We start from the raw sequence: 15,666 nt of genomic DNA, 5'->3' as shown, positions 1-15,666 counted from the left end.
AAAACAAAGCTCTTGATTTCTCCATGTCAAATTGCTCCTTCATGGCTTCTCCATCCTTGTTGCCCAAGCCAAAATAGAGAGTCACCCTTGATTCGTCTCTCTCTTACCTTCCACTCTACTCTGTCAGAAGAGGTCCGTAATCCATTTACTTTGCTCCAGACCACCATCATTTCTCAGTGGAACAACTATCCCTGCTTTCGCTATTCCCCTGCCTTCATTTTTCATATAGCAGCCAGGGAGATCACTTAGCAACTTACATTAGATAAGGTCATTCCCTTGATTAAAACCTTCCACAAGCTTCCCATGATACTCAAAATCTAGGTTCCCAAACCTTACTTCCAAAGTCCTGTGTGATCTGGCCTCTGGCCAATCTCTCTAATCTTACCTTATTCCCTTTTCTCCTTTGCCCATTCTATTCTAGCTTCACTGGCCTGCTTTGGATTTTTTCAACCTCGTAAGCCACTTCTTTCCCTGATTTTCACGTGGCCTTAGAAAGTCTAAATGACATCTCAGAGAGGTTTCCCTGACCACTCATTCTAAAGTAGCCCGACACCTATCACATCACCACATTTTAATTGTCTGCATAACACTTATCTCTGTTGGATATTTTTCTTGTTTATTTGGTATTGTCTGCTCCAACTAGAAGGTCATCAGAAACTTTGCTTTGTTCATTCATGTATTCTCTGCACAATTTGACATGGGTCATTTACAAGATGATTGTATACGTCAGTCCAAGGCATGGGAGAATATGCTGGAGATGCCATAGGCTGACACCTTATGTAATACTTCACCAAGACCTGCTGATTTTACCTCCTAAACATTTTTCTATTCCAGGGCTGTCCCTCCATATAAAAGAGATGGAGAAGGCACAAAGCTGTCATCATTTCTTTATTACTTCAACAGTTTCCATCTGGTCTTCCTGCCTTCAGTCTTATTTTCTCCGATCCATTCTCTGCCACAGTTCCTAAAACATAAGTCTGGCATGTCACTCTCCTGTTTAAAACTCTTCAAAGGCTTTCAGTCATTTGCATGATAAAGTCATTAGCCTAACAGTATATTCTGTGTTGTGGTAGGTGGTCTCTGTCTCTATGTCCTTCTTGTTTTATTCTCCAAGAATACCCAGCTGCTTGTAGGGCACTGTGAATACTTTGCTTTCCCTGTTTCTGTGTCTTTGCTCATGTGCTCCACTCTGCCTTGGACTGTCTGGCCTTTAGAAGCCATGTGACCTTGGGATATCACTTATTCTTCTGAACCTTAGTTTCCTAATAATCATAATTCTTCACAGGGGCAACGTGAGGGTCAAATGATATCATGTACAGAGAAAAAAGTACAATGCCTGTTGTATAGCATGTGCTCAAAAAATTGCAATTGTATTTTTCAACAATGTTAATGTTGACACTAATACTACTAAACCATAATATAGTGGAGCTAGTGTAAGATTTCTGGTACTTTCTTGGGTTGCTTGCCTTGGGAGAAAGTAACCAGATCTGACTAAAAATTTGAACTACCAGCTCTGATTTTCCAGTCCTCCTTCCCTGTCCTTCCTAGAAACCTTGAAATCCACATAATTCTCACCCAAGGATTCTCAAATCTGCAGGGACAAGACAAGCACTTGTTCCTCATTGGGCCCTGGGACCCTCCCCGGCTGTGCTCTCGGGTGAGGGGGTCAGTTGGGATTGTCCAGCATTTCTGTGTCTTGGGATTGGAAAACAAGACTTTGGAGTTTTCCTCCAGTCTTTCTCATAGACTTACTAAACAGCCAGGTTTCAAAGACATGCTGGAGCCCCCCTGGTGGTGGCTTCTGGGCACGGTAATAGCCATAACTGCAGGGTGAATGGAACCTGGGAAGTTCAAAGTACTTTGTCACTATGTTATCTTGTTATCACTGCAAGGAGGGTTAGGGATCTACTTGGCATCTTGTGGACTGACATATGAGGGAGGATAATGACATGTTCTAAGCTTCCAGGGTGTGGTGGGGATGATGGGAAAGGGCTTTGGTGCCAGTGGGATGGGTTAGCCTGGAGTGCTCCCCAGGGACAAAAAGCAAGGTTGCTGTACATAATGACAACCTTTGACTGGATCAGAATGAGACCCAGGTGAGCCAGGTCTCCTGGTGATTTTTATCTACTTTCAAGGTTTAGCTGCTCTGAGCTCTGTGAATTTCGAGTAGTCCAACAGTCAGTTTGGCGAATGCATTCATTTACTTAGAGACTTAACAAATTAAGCCAATAAATACCTACCATATACTAGGTGTTAAGTGCTGTGGCAAGTGCTGTGGCAAATTCTGAGATGAATCATTGCCCCCACCTTCCACAAACTCACAATCTGGTGGGGATTATAAGACTCATAGACAAATAATTGAATGGAAGAACATTCCATGCTCATGGATAGGAAGAATCAATATCGTGAAAATGGCCATACTGCCAGAGGTAATTTATAGATTTAATGCCATCCCCAACAAGCTACCAATGACTTTCTTCACAGAATTGGAAAAAACTACTTTAAAGTTCATATGGAACCAAAAAAGAGCCCGCATTGACAAGACAATCCTAAGCAAAAAGAACAAAGCTGGAGGCATCACACTACCTGACTTCAAACTATACTACAAGGCTACAGTAACCAAAACAGCATGGTACAGTACCAAAACTGAGATACAGACTGATGGAACAGAACAGAGCCCTCAGAAATAATACCACACATCTACAACCATCTGATCTTTGACAAACCTGACAAAAGCAATGGGGAAAGGATTCCCTATTTAATAGATGGTGCTGGGAAAACTGGCTAGCCATATGTAGAAAGCTGAAACTGGATCCCTTCCTTACACCTTGCACAAAAATTAATTCAAGATGGATTAAAGACTTAAATGTTAGACCTAAAACCATAAAAACCCTAGAAGAAAACCTAGGCAATACCATTCAGGACATAGGCATGGGCAAGGACTTCATGACTAAAACACCAAAAAGCAATAACAACAAAAGCCAAAATAGACAAATGGGATCTAATTAAACTCAAGAGCTTCTGCACAGCAAAAGAAACTACCATCAGAGTGAACAGGCAACCTACAGAATGGGAGAAAACTTTTGCAATCTACCCATCTAACAAAGGGCTAATATCCAGAATCTACAAAGAACTTAAACAAATTTACCAGAAAAAATCAAACAACCCCATCAAAAAGTGGGCAAAGGATATGAACAGACACTTCTCAAAAGAAGACATCTATGCAGCCAACAGACACATGAAAAAATGCTCAGCTTCACTGGCCATCAGAGAAATGCAAATCAAAACCACCATGAGATACCATCTCACACCAGTTAGAATGGCGATCATTAAAAAGTCAGGAAACAACAGATGCTGGAGAGGATGTGGAGAAATAGGAACACTTTTACGCTGTTGGTGGGACTGTAAACTAGTTCAACCATTGTGGAAGACAGTGTGGCGATTCCTCAAGGATCTGCAACTAGAAATACCATTTGACCCAGCGATCCCATTACTGGGTATACACCCAAAGGATTATAAATCATGCTGCTATAAAGACACATGCACCTGTGTGTTTATTGCGGCCCTATTCACAATAGCAAAGACTTGGAACCAACCGAAATGTCCATCAGTGATTGACTGGATTAAGAAAATGTGGCACATATACACCCTGGAATACTATGCAGCCACAAAAAAGATGAGTTCATGTCCTTTGTAGGGACATGGATGACGGTGGAAACCATCATTCTCAGCAAACTATTACAAGGACAGAAAACCAAACACCACATGTTCTCACTCATAGGTAGGAATTGAACAATGAGAACACTTGGACACGGGGTGGGGAACATCACACACCAGGGCCTGTGTTTGGGTAGGGGGCAGGGGGAGGGATAGCACTAGGAGATATACCTACTGTAAATGACGAGTTAATGGGTGCAGCACACCAACATGGCACATGTATATATATGTAACAAATCTGCATGTTGTGCACATGTACCCTGGAACTTAAAGTATAATAAAATAAAATAAAATAAAAAGAAAACAAGACAAACAAACAAAAAAAGACTCATAGTTGAATTAGAGAGGAAAAAGTGATAATGATTCAAGTAGAAGTAAAATGTAAGTGAGTTCAGAAGAGGGAGATATATCCAACAGTAAAATTTTATAGCAGGGAGCATTTGAACTAAAAGAATGCGAGTTGCAGAGGGCATCCCAGATGGAACTATGGCAGGAAAGCCTGGGTGTGTGTGAAACTGCCAGAAGTTTTGTTTGGTGAATGGAGACTGGAAAGATAGACAGAGGCTACATCCAACTGGGTCCTCATCATCTTTGCAAGGAGTTTGGATCTGATTTCTTAGGCAATGAGCATAACCTGATGAGAAGTGTGTTTTAGGAGAATTCAGTGATAGGACATAGGATGGATGGGAGGAAGGAAGGATGAAATGTGGAGAGACATTAGGTGACTATTAGGATAGTTCAGGCAGGTGGAATGGAGAGGAGAGGGCAACCTAAATAAGTGTTTCATCACTTATCAACATGACTTGGCAACTGATTGTAAAAAGGGGCAATGGACAGAGATGAATTTTTAAAATGCCATGACATTTCCAAACACTGTTGGCTGGGAAGATTGTGGAACCCATAGCAGGTACAGAGGCAAAGCATGTTTGAAAGGAAATGGGAGGTGTTCCATTTTGGTCAAGAGGAGTTTGAGATATCTGTAGAATGTTCAGGTAGAAATTCAGGCTTGGAGTACAGAAGGGAAATGGCTTTGAGATATAGAATATGAGATCAGTTCCACTGAGAAAAAGATAAACCGGTAGAATTTGGTAAGATTTCAGAGGAGGTTGGGAGATCTCTTGTCTGTGCAGAAGAAAATGAGAGGCAATGTGAAAGTGGCTTTGTGCTCAGAGGGCAGACCTGAATTTGAATCCTCGCTCTGCCACGTAGTCTTTGTGTGACCTTAGACAAGTTACTTAACCTCTTTAAGCCTCAGTTTTCTCATCTATAAGATGGGATATAATATAGCCTTCTCTTTGGAGGGGATTATGAGGATTAAATCAGATGACATATGCAAAATATTTAGAAGGATGCCCAGCATATGACTGCTTGATAAAAGCTACCATTTTAAAAATTATTACCACTAATAATGACAATGATTATTAGTAGGTAATAGTACAATGAAAATGATTAGTAGTACAATGATAGAAAATTGAGGGCACTGACATTTTGGGAGGGTGGAGGAAAAGAAGTCAGAGAGGATAGAAATAGTGGAAGAGGAGAAATGAACTATAGTTTTGCAGCATTAGGCAAGAATTTCAAGGACTTGGTAGCCACTGTTATAATTGAGGTGAGAAGTTAATGTGGATGAATATAGAGAAAATACTGTTAAATTTGGAATGGGAATATATTAGTTTGCTAGGGCTGTTGTAACAAAGTACCACAGACGAGACAGCTTAAACAACAAACATTTATTGTCTTCCAGTTCTGAAGGCTGGAAGTCTTAGATTAAGGTGTCCCAAGGTTGGTTCCTTGTGAGGGCTGTGAGGGAAGGATCTGTTCCATGCCCCTCACCCCACTTCTGGTGGTTTGCCAGCATCTTTGGCTTATAGATGCATCGTCTCAATCTCTGTCTTCATGTTCACATGGCATTTTCGCTGTGTGGATGTCTCTGTTCAAATTTCCCGTCTTTGTAAAGATACGGGTCATATTGGATTAGGAGCCCGCCCTGCTCCAGTATGACCTTGTCTTAACTAATTATATAATATTTATATTATTATGTAATTTTAGATATAAAATGATTTTAGATAGAAAATTGAGGGCACTGACATTTTTCGGGGGTGGAGGAAAAGAAGTCAGAGAAGATAGGAAGAAACAGCAGAAGAGGTTCAATGAACTACAGTTTTGCAGCATTAGGTGATAATTTCAAGAACTGGGTGGGAAGGATCTGTTCCATGCCCCTCACCTTGCTTCTGGTGGTTTGCCGGCGTCTTTGCAGATCATATTATACACAGATTATAATCTGTGGTCAAATTATACCTAGGGTCAGATTATACACAGATCTGTGGTCAGATTATACACAGATTTTTGTAAAAATCTGATTTCTTCAATTGACTAAGTCTTTTTGTTGCTTTTTTATGATAATGTGCTAAATTTTATTGATAATCAAGGAAACATAAATTAAAATAGCGATAACATTACACATTCACTAAATCCACAAAATTTAAAAGATAAATCTGCTGATATTAACTATTGGAGTGAATATAGATCAATGGAAAACTATACCTTACTGAGGGAACTATAAATTGATATAGCCATTTTGGAAATGAATATGCTCCAGGACCCAGCATTTCTCTTTCTAGGTATATCCTAGGGAAACTCTTGTTTATAAACACCACACATGTGCAAAAATGTTCCTAGCAGTGCTATTTGTAATAGAAAAATAATGGGAACATCCCAAATGTCCATCATCATGAGACTAGATAAATAAAATGAAGCATTATACAGTAGTTAAGATGAACAAATCACAGCTACACAGCTATAGCATGAACAAATCTTAAAACTTAATACTGAATGAAGAAAAGCAGATCACAAAAGACTCCGTACAGCACAATGCCATTAAAAAAAGTTTGAAAAAAGCAAAGCTTAATTTAGTGTTTAGAGATGCATATATATGGAATAACACTATAAGAAAAGCAAAGGAAAGATACACGCAAAATTTCAGGAGAGTGGTTAGTTCTGGTGGGGATAATAAAGGGGCTTGCAGGTTAATTCATGGACATTGGGAATATTCTAGTTCTTAGGCTAGGTGGTAGATTCATAAGATATTTATTTCATTGTTATGTTTCATAATTTATATATATATAAAACTTTCTTTTGTACATGCTCGGTATGATATAATTAAAAATCCAATAACCAGAATGATTTATAACTAGGGAAATTTGTAGTTTGTGGCTACTAGGTTGTAAATTCCTCAAAGGTAGCTATTTGGCAAAAACAAAATATTCAACAATAATTGGACTCAACAATGAATGAAGAATGTTGTGATATGTGTATACTGATGCTTCTGGAGTGCTTTTAAATGTACTTAGAAGAGATTGAAGATTGATATCATGTGAGTCCCCCTGTCATTTTGTCTTTTTAAAAAAATTAATTTAATTTAATTTAATTTTAAGTTCCAGGACTAAGTCTTTTAAATCAGTCAAAATGATTTCCATTTATAGATTCAGGCTTAATTAGTCTCCAGGGGTGCGATATAGGAGCAGTGGCATGAGGACTAGGGCTGGAAGCAGAAAGACTAGCGTTCAGTGCTGGTTCTATAGTAATTATATAATAATTATGTAATCAGTTAAGACAGATAAAATTTTTAACTGTGCAGATATAATTTCCAACTGTGACACAGTTTCACCTATAACAGGGAAGGTGGTCTTTGGGAGAACAGTATCAGCAGAGGCCAGATTATACACAGGGCAAGGGAAGTAAGAAAGTGGAACCCTGAAATAGAAGGGAAATAGAAGAGCATGGGACAAACGGAAATACACTCACCATAGGGGAAGAGAAGATGTTCAGACTGAGGACAAAGCAAAATGGATAGATGAGCAGTCATCTGTATCCTTGTCTGGATTGCAGCAGGTGGACTTTTCTGCACCCTCCTGTTAGGCTCCGTATTCTTTTGTCTTCTTTTTTCTTCTTTTTTTTTTCTTGGTATAAATTATATGAAGAATTGGTTTATCTCTCCACTTTGCTCATAAAAAAAATTGTTAAAAATCGTCACAGAGCAAGCAAGCAAGCACATGCAAGCAACCCTGTTTGATATTGTACAATAGAAATATAATGAGGGAGGGAGGAAGGGAGTTCTCCTTAGGATACAACCAGAGCATATGTACTTGTAGAATTTCAGGGTTTTTTAGACAATTTTTTTTCCATAGAAGATATGTAGCTTAGCATGGAGACCATTTCCCTTGAGAAAAAGCTTTAAAGATAGTAATAATCTTAATTAAATAGTCTTTTCTATTCAGAAGGGAACAAAATTATAAATGTACATATAATTTTCAAGCATATGTTCTTCTTAATGATATTAATATATCCCTAGAGATAGTAGTAAAGCTTCTTCCTAATTAGGTAGTATTTTATTAAACTGAATAAAATCTCATGTTAGTTTGAATACCATTTTCAAGAATTAAATAACATTCAGATTCAGATAGATTTTGTTTCCTCCATGGAAATGATCAGTGCTGGTCAGAAACCAGTTTTAGGATCAAGAAAACAATGAATCTGCTTGTTAAATAAGAACTCAAATTTCCCAAGATTTTGCCAAGCATGGATATGTCTTATTGTTTATTCTACTTATGCCAAGACAGCTTTTTTAAAAAGTAAAAATAAGAATAGTTCGAACTGTGTAAAAATCTGATTTCTTCAACTGACTAAGTCTTTTACATCAAATCAGTCAAAATTGTTTTGATTCAGCCTTAATTAGCCTCCAAGGTTGTGGTATGGAGCAGTGGTGTGAGGACTAGGGCTGGAAGCAGAAAGACTAGACTTCCAACACTGGTTCTATGATTAAAGAAAAAAGAGAAAACTATAAAATTAGAAATGATAGAGATAAAAATAATTGTAAGGGGTATTACATGCATCTTTATGGCTATACATTTGAAAACAGATACAATAGTTGATTTCTCAGCAAAAAATACATCTTCAAAAGGAGTAAGCTGAAGTAAAAACTGTGACTACTAATTACCACACATGATGTTAGAAAAGTCATTACAAAGCTATGATTGAAGAAAACAATAGGACTAGACAGATATACAAGTGAGTTTCATCTCATTTTTAAAGAACAGGTAATTCAAATGTTTTATGCACTATCTGGATCATAAACAATGATCACATGTTATTATAAATGTAAAATTTCTAAATTAAATATTAGCAAGTAGATCCTAGTAATGTATCTAATGGGTATTAAAACAAAAATAGTTTACTTCAAGAATGCAAATATAGTTTAATATTAGGAAATTGACCAACTTTATTTATTTATTTATTTAGTTTTTGAGAGAGTCTCTCTGTATTGCCCGGCTGGAGCGCAGTGGGATCATCTCAGCTCATCGCCACCTTGGCCTTCCAGGTTCAAGGCATTTTTGTGCCTCAGCCTACCGAATAGCTGGAATTCCAGGCACGTGCCACCATGGCTGGCTAATTTTTGTATTTTTAGCAGGGACAGAGTTTCACCATGTTGGCCAGGTTGGTTTTGAACTCCTGGCCTCAAGTGATCCGCCCGCCTCAGCCTCCCAAAATGCTGGGATTACAGGCGTGAGCCACCGCACCTGGCCTCGACCAGCGTAATTTATTAATCAACAAGTTAAATAGGTTAAAGGAGAAAAGTCAACATATAAATTTAAAAAGATATTTGCTTAAATGTAGCAATTATTCATAATAAAAACTCTCAATAAAACAAATATTATTTACCAAAAATTAATAACAAATATCCCAAATGGTGAAATGGTAAAACCAAGTTCAACTAAGAACTTGACAGGAAGGCCTGCTCTTGCTGTTATTAGTTAACATTCCTTGGAAGTCCTTGCAAATATAATAAATAAATAATCCAACTGGTCAAAATCCTGAAAAAGAGGAGAAAAATAATCTTTTTTTCCTGACCATATGGTTATATATATAGAAAATCCAGGACACTATAGTAAAAACCTCCTAGAGGTAAAAAAAATTTAGCTAGGTGTATAGATGCAGGATAAATATACAAAAATCACTAATTTTTACCTAGTATTTAAAAAGCTACAAATGGAAATGTTAACAAGTATTCAATTAATAACAACAAAATTATAGAACAGGAGGAAATTTAACAAGAAAGGCATAGGATTTACATGAAGCAGATAATTCATTAGAAGTTATATAGCTTATAGAAGGACCTAAAACAAGATATAAACAAATAAAAACACTATATTTTTGGATAGGAAGACATTATTAAAAATGGTCAATTCTTCCAAAATTTATATATATATATGTTTTATGTAGTTCCTATTAGGATCCCAGTGGCTTTGGTGTGGGGGGATTTGATAAAATGATCTTAAAATTTATATAGAAGAACAAATGCCCACAGATGGCCCCCCAAAACATGATAAAAAGACTAGTGAGAGTTTAAAAGGTTTCAGAGCATACTAATAAATTAAATATTGTATTGGCATTGGAACAAGTAACTAGATAAGTAGAAGAAAATAAAGACTCTGGAAGTAGATTCTGGAATATATAAGCATCTTGGTAGTTAAGTTCAGTGGGAAAGTATGTTTCTATAATAAATGATACTAGCACAACTGGCTGTCTACTTGGAAGAAAACTTTGGACCCATATGTTATGCATATTAAAAAATAAGTTAAATAGAGACATATAAACTAAATATAAAATATTAACCAATAATATCTTGCAGGATAATCTGGGGGACTACTTTCCTAGATTTTCTAAGAATGCGAGATGATGGGGGAAGACTCTTTTAACAAGAGGTTAATCACATTTAACCACATAAAAATTCACACCCCTGTATTGCAAAGGTATCATAGGCAGAGTCAATAGACAAGCAAGTGATTTGAAAAGAATAACTGTACCTCAGGTGACAGGTAGAATATGTGTAATGAAAATATACTATAAACTCTTACAAATGGCAAGCAAAAGACAAATATCCCAGTAAAAAATGGCCAAGTATGATAAATAGGCACTTTGTGGAAAAGCAAATTCAGTTGTCAACAAACATAGGAAAGGTTGCTCAAATTTATTAGAAGTTAGAGAATGCAGAGTAAAGTAATACGGAGATTATTACCCCGTCAGACTAGTGGGAAGCAGCAGTCATGCCGCCTGCTGGTGAGATGTAGGGAAAAGGCCCTTGCATAATTTTGACCAAGGAAATGTAAATTATTTCAGTCCTTTTGGAAAGTAATCTGACAACTTCTTTTAAAAATAAAAAGTGCTGGTGGATTCCTTCCACCCAGCAATCCCTTTCATAGGCTTTCTTTTCTATGCATAAGCCCAGTCTGATTGAAAGAGATTTCTGTAAGATATTATTCAGTGAGAAAAACAAGATGTCAGGAAATGTGCATAGTATGATTAGATTTTTGTAAGGCAATCAATGAAAAGCCTCCCTCAATATGAATGTGAGTATGAGAGATTAAATAAATATGGAGAAATATATGGAAGGATACATGCTAGGCTATTGACATGGATTTTCTATGATATAGGGGGGAAGGGAAGAATTATAGACCCAGTATAACTTCTTGAACAATTTTCTATACAATACATTTAAGTGATTTCTTATTTTTCCCAATTTAAAGTTTTATTCTACTGAAGTTGTTTCTACTGAGGTCAATTTTTTCCACATACATTTTTTTTAAGGCTCAGTAATTAGCATTTTTTCTTATCTTGTTTAATTATTACTTTTACTATTGTGAGTTTTCTTCTTGGCCATTGTTGTTAGCAAGTACAATTCTCCTGGGTAAAATTGACAGGTAAAAATTTGTAAAGAAAATTTTATTTTTTTTAGACGTGGTCTTGCTCTGTTGCCCAGGCTAGAATGCAGTGGTATGATCTTGGCTCACTGCAGCCTCTACCTCCTGGGCTCAAGCGATTCTCCTTCCTCAGCCTCCCAAATAGCTGGTACTACAGGTGTGCACTACCACACCTGGCTAATTTTTGTATTTTTAGTAGAGACAGGGTCGCGTCATGTTCCCCAGGCTGGTCTCAAACTCCTGGGCTCAAGTGACCCACCTGCCTCGGCCTCCCAAAGTGCTGGGATTAAAAATTCTATTCTTTTATATGAAAATTTTTAGTTCGAATTTTCTATTTTCAATATTACCTAAGATGTAGGATTCTTTTTTTATTTTTATTTTTTGGTCGTAACAAATTTTACTGTTTGAAGCTTTTGCCATTGCTAGTTTTACTTCGAACAGATTCTTTCTGCAAGTAATATTTGTTAAGAATTGGATGAGTTAGGGATTTTATATTTCTTGGCACAGAGAACAAAGCAAATGAGAAGAGCAGAAATGTGAGATTTAAATGTACCATGGAATGAAAATATATTTGGGGTCGAAAAGTTAGGGCCAAAGTGCTTTCCTCTGTGCCTGGCACAAGCTAAGTAAGTGCTTGGTAATTACTAATTATTAACATTATTACTTTAAGTGTAAATCATTCTTTTATTCACTCCTGCTGCTCTATTTAGCCATCCTAGTCTATGCAATGCTTTGTGCTTTGGTTTAGGGAGACAACAATTTTTGTGGCTCCAGGGCCAGGGCAGAGTAACCTAAGTGAAGCAGGTCAAGGGAAAGGTCCGAAAGGGAGTGGTAGGGAGTGTGTCACACTGGTGAGGCCATGCTCAGGCTGAAGGGAGCAGTTGCTCTGGCTAATTGCTGTCATGAAGGAATGTGGATCTTGTGTTGCTATATCTTTAGATTTTACAACATGCTGAAAATATCCACGTTTTTAGGTGAAATCTGATATTTATGTGCTGGTGGGTAATTTGAATTTTATTAAACACAGTGTGGGCCAATATGATGCAGTTTGAACAAAACATGTCTGCAGGCCGCATGCTCGTTTCGAACTCCCTGGGCAACTCAGCCCATAGCTGTCCTCATGTTCCCAATGCTGGGAGCTGTGATCTATTAGGCAGACGTCACACTGTCTGAAAAATACCTCCTGCCAAGGAAATTAGGTTGTGAGTCAACCCCAGGATCCGATAAGTCAGGGGTGCACTAGGTCTAGATCTGAAGGATGGAGGCCAGGGGGAGTGTGTTAGGGAAGGAAGGATTTGCCTAGATGCATCTGAGATTGTCTCCCATTAGTATCAGGGCACCCCCTTGAAATACCTTTGTGGGTTGTTGGCTGTCCAGCAGGTGGCAGCATTAGAACAGAGATGGGCCAAGTTAGGCCCATAATATTTACAACTCCTTCCTTCCTTATTTGCATATGAATAAGGGAAGAATAGATTACTGCAGATGAGCTTTAGAGGGAAGAAAATTATTTGCCGTATATTTTTAATTAAAAAATACTTGAGCCCCTACTCAGCGCCAGCTACTGCGCTGTGCACTTTCTCAGCCATCATCTTATTGAATCCTCACAACCTGTGATGTAGGCAACCTTTTCCCCCATGGTGAAGATGAGGAAATTGAGTCCCAGAAGCTGAAGGAATCTATCCCAGGCAGTACAGTTTCTGAGAAGCAGAGCTGAATCAGCAAGTAGGGCTTTGGTCTTTTCACAGAATCACACCTGATGCTGCAAGCCTTGTGGTCGTGTGGTCGTGTGGTCGTGTTGCTGTCTCAGTTCTGTTAACATTTGCCTAATGATCCTGAGAAACTTGGTCTCTGTTCTGGGACAGAGAAAGCAGAATGCCATATGTCTATCACATGGCAGGGGACATTTGCTCTAGACACTCAACAAGGTGGCTGTGCCCCAGAGCTGGTAATTGAGAGAAGATGGATCCTATTATGGAGCAATGCTGCGTGTGCAGTCTGAGAGTGGATGTGGACATTTGATGTGTTCCTCCTTTTCTAGATAACAACTCCTGTGACAAGGACAGATTGCTGTTTCCTTTATTTCTTACTGTTCAAAGCATTGGCATAGAAAATGAGTTATCTAAGAAGCTGAATGTTTCTTGTGATAAATGTGAGGGGCCGACCATCATTCCAGCCATTCAGTAATTAAGGCTGCAGGATGCTTGCATAACAGACCTACCCCTTGCCTATTTCATACGGTGTCAGATTGTGTTTGATTAATAATGATTAATCTCATGATTTTGTATAAATGGCTTAAATCTGTGAAACCATTTGCCAAATAAATTAGATCCACCAGCAAAGTTCAAAATTTCTTCCAGCAGAGGCAGTGTTGGGTAGAGAGCAGATTCAGAACATCCCCACTTCCTATGTGACCTCCTGCAAGTAACTAGTCTCCTAGGGACTCTGTTTCCTCATCCGTAAAGTAGGGGGTGGAAAGGATGACATCAAAGGTTCCTGCCTGCTTTGAGAGTCTACGATCTTCTGGAGTCCGAGTGGATCTGCATGTGAACAGAGGAGATCCAGAGATGGGCACCTTCACAAGAACGATCCTGTCACTGGCTAGTTGGAACCAACTAAAAGGACACTGTTAAATGACATTTAGAGAACATGGGTTTGATCAGACAGTTGTGATCCAAATCCTGGCTCTGCCAGTTGCTAACTGTATAATAATCTTCGAAAGTCACTTAAATGCTGTGAACCTCCACTTTCTTAGTAGATAACCCGAAGATGTGCTGTGGGTGCTAAAAAGTCATAGTTATATCCTTGACATGTGTTAGCTGCCTAATGAATGGTAACAATTTTCATTAGTCATTGTTGTGGGTTGAATTGCATCACCTGACAATTCGTACGTTGAAGTCCTCATCCCCAGTGCCCTACTTAGAGAGTGACTTTATTTGGAGATAGGATCTTTATAGAGGTAATCAAGTTAAAATGAGGTCATTCTGGTGGAGCCTAATCCAATATGACTGGTGTTTTTATAAAAAGGAGAAATTTGGACACAGAGACATGCGTGAAGAGAAGACAATGTGGAGAGACATAGGGAGAAGGTGCCATCCGTGCCAAGGACACAGGCCTAGAACAGATCCTTCTGCACAGCCCTGAAAAGGAACTCACCTACTGATACCCTAATGTTAGACTTTCAGCCTCCAAACCATGGACAATGAATTTCTGTTGTTTAAACCAGCAGTCCCCAACCTCTTTGGCACCACGGGCTGGTTTTATGAAAGATAATTTTTTCACCAGGGTTGGGGGGTTGCAGGGGAATGGTTTCAAGATGATTCAAGCACATTACATTTATTATGCAGTTTATTTCTATTATTATTATGTTTAATATGTAATGATATAATTATACAACTCACCATAAGGTAGAATCAGTGGGAGCCCTGAGCTTGTTTTCCTGCAACTAGATGGTCCCATCTGAGGGTGATAGGAGACAGGGACAGATCATCAGGCATTAGATTCTTTTTTTTTTCTGGGAGACAGAGTCTCACTCTGTCACTGAGGCTGGAGTGCAATGGCGTGATCTTGGCTCACCGCAACCTCTGCCTCCCGGGTTCAAGAGATTCTCCTGCTTCAGCCTCCCGAGTAGCTGGGATTACAGGCATGCGCCACCACGCCCAGCTAATTTTTGCATTTTCAGTAGAGATGGGGTTTCACCATGTTGGCCAGGATGGTCTCGATTTCCTGACCTCGTGATCCCCCTGCCTCTGCCTCCCAAAGTGCTGAGATTATAGGTGTGAGCCACCATACCCGGCCTAGATTCTTATAAGAAGCATGTAACTTAGAGTGGTACTGGTCTGTGGCCTGGGGGTTGGGGACCCCTGGTTTAAACCACTCAGTTTTTGGACTTTGTTTCAGCAGCCCTAGAAAACTAATATGGTTATTTTCATGCCATTCTGTTGCCACCTTCCCCTGTTCTGGATGTGCCTTGTAACACCTACTAAGTAGCTTGTAACACCTAGCAAGTCTGTGGTCATGGCTCTATGTTCACTGCCTCAACTGTTCCAGAGTGGTCAGCAGGCCCTTGGGAAGTCATAAAAATAGTATTTATTGATGTTTTCAGTACTTTATACACATTTCATTAGATAAACTCTCACAACAACTCTCTGAGAAAGATACTGTTATTTTCCCCATTTTATACCTGAGAAAATTG

Source organism: Pan troglodytes, chromosome 9 (assembly GCF_028858775.2).
Source record: "Pan troglodytes isolate AG18354 chromosome 9, NHGRI_mPanTro3-v2.0_pri, whole genome shotgun sequence".
Lineage (NCBI taxonomy): Eukaryota > Metazoa > Chordata > Mammalia > Primates > Hominidae > Pan > Pan troglodytes.
Note: the sequence above shows the minus strand (reverse complement) of the source record.